This window comes from Schistocerca serialis, chromosome 8 (assembly GCF_023864345.2).
Source record: "Schistocerca serialis cubense isolate TAMUIC-IGC-003099 chromosome 8, iqSchSeri2.2, whole genome shotgun sequence".
In the NCBI taxonomy this organism is placed as follows: Eukaryota; Metazoa; Arthropoda; class Insecta; order Orthoptera; family Acrididae; genus Schistocerca; species Schistocerca serialis.
In genome coordinates, this window is record NC_064645.1 from 51,820,718 (window position 1) to 51,823,187 (window position 2,470).

Below are 2,470 nucleotides of genomic sequence, written 5' to 3' on the forward strand. Positions count from 1 at the left end.
TGTTTGAAGTCTCCTCGTATTACGAACGTGAGGAGAACGGAAGCTTTTGAAATATGGTGTTACGGAATAATGCCGAAAATTAGATGGGTAGATAGGGATGATTAATAGAATTGTACTAAATCGAGTTGGGAAGAAAAGTAGCTCGTAGCGCAACTTGACTTCAAGAAAGAAGCGGTTGATTTGACGTGTACTGAAGTGTTAATGAGTAGACAATTTAATAAGTGAGGTAAAAAATGTCGTGTGACTAGGTCCTCCCGTCGGGTAGACCGTTCGCCGCAAGTCTCTCGTTTTGACACCACTTCGGCGACTTGCGCGTCGATGGGGATGAAATGATGATGTTTACGACGACACAACTCCCAGTCACTGAGCGGAGAAAATCTCCGACCCAGCCGGGAATCGAACTCGGGCCCTTAGGATTGAAGTTCTGTTGCGCACTCTTTCTTTCTCTTTTTTTTTGTGATATCTCATTTTTCTCGTTAATGGTCGTTGTATTTGTTCGGGGCTGACGTCCCATGACGCTTATTCAAGTTCGTACTTGATCCATTAACTCTTTTTTTTTTTTTACAGAGGGCAGCTAACCCTCTGACCGAACACGCTGAGCTACCGTGCCGGCTTGAAATTATGAGGACAAAACAAAGACCCAGGCCCCAGGCAGAGGAATTCCCCAACCCGATCGGGAATCGAACCCGGAACCCCGTGATCCAGAAGCAGCAACGCTATCCACTAGACCACGAGCTGCACACAATTGACCACTCATCTACCGGGGGCGGACAGAAATGGAGGTAAGTGTGCGAGGTAACAATTGTAGATGGAGATGGGGGATCGAACACAGCAAACAAGTTGAAATGGAGGTAGGTCGCAGTAGTAAGACAGGGATGAATAGGCTTGCACAGGACTGGGTAATGTCGTGAGCTGCCCCTGGACAGTGTTCAGGTAACAACAAAACAGACCAAAACGTCGTCAGAGCTCCACATAATCGAAACACGAACTGGTGCCTGTACAAGCATCCTCGTAAGGTGCAGATGCCATCTGTGCACACTTGCACAAACTGCTCGGACGCGCGTGCTTGTCAAGTCTGCAGTTCCGTGTGTGGCGGTGCGCTCGCAGACGGTGGAGTGCTGTCTTTTTGGTTCAGTGACGGTCCGGCAGGGGTCGCTCTACTGCTCTGGCCGCGTCTCAGTCAGTCCGTGGTGTGGTGCAGTGTGGCCCCAGCGATCGACGGTCCGTCCGCCCGCCCGGCCATGGTACGGTATTGTAGCCCAGACAGGTGTTTGCTTCCTTGTGTGTTGAGGAACTCTAAGCGTGGTGTCTACACTGCTAAGCTATGTGGTGAAGGAAAGTAAATGTATTTAATTCACCCTTGCGCTTTCGCTGCAATTTATTTATGATTCACAATACTGGACACGTCCCCTTTCAACTGCCTAAGTGAAAATTGAAAGATTTCATGCACGATCACTGTGTCCGGCATTGCACAGTGACATTGATAATTCAGTGTCACAATAATCAGTTTCATAGTTCTGACGTCTCTCGCCAGGCTGCTTGGGCTTGTTATTTTACTTTTAATCATAAACTTGGGCACATGTTGTAAGAGTGACACCTTTTATTCACCATAGTGGATCATTACTTTTGTAAGCAGGATTATGGAACAGCTGATTTTATTGCCGTTAAATATATTTTTGTCATATGTGCTACGCAACTGCATATAATGTGAATTTGATGTAATTTTTGGTTATGCAACAGGCCATTTTCCTTTAGTTCCTGCATCTTTGGAAATTTGGATTTACAACCTGCCTCTCTCCATGATGCTTTTACCAGCATAAAGTCCCAATTTTGTTGGCCTAGAGTAGGAATGCATGTCATTGCATGACTGTCGCTAATGTTTTTCAGTGCATTTTAAATATTTATGTCAGACAATACTAAAGCCATAGCGTATATATATATTTTCTTTTTTTTTAAAAAAAAAAAAGGGGGGGGTGACATTACCGGTCTCAACGAACTGTCATTTTAAATTGTAGAAAATCAGTTGGAGAATATATAGTGGGAATTATGACCATACATCTGACCATCACGAGAAATGGTCCGAGGCAATGGTGGCACAAGAGTGACCATTGCCTCGGTTGCCTCGTATCATTAATTCTCGTGATTCAGATGTATGGTTATAATTCCCAGTGTATATTCTCCAACCGACGTCCTACATTTGAAAATTACGTAGTTCGTTGAAAAAATAAAATTGTGTACTGTCTCAATGGCTTCACTATTGTCAGATATTTAAAGCCTCGGCTGTCGGGTGATTCCACGCGCCCACGTCCTAACAAGGAAAGCTCGTCGGTTTGTCGGTCGGTAGGTGAGAGTGTGGGACTTTTTAGTTGCAGGATTTGTCACGTGACTGTCTTGTCGGTCATGCCCTGCAACTGGAAATTGTCAGTGCTATAAATTTCTCTTCGTGAATCTGATGTCGACTGAAACTAAA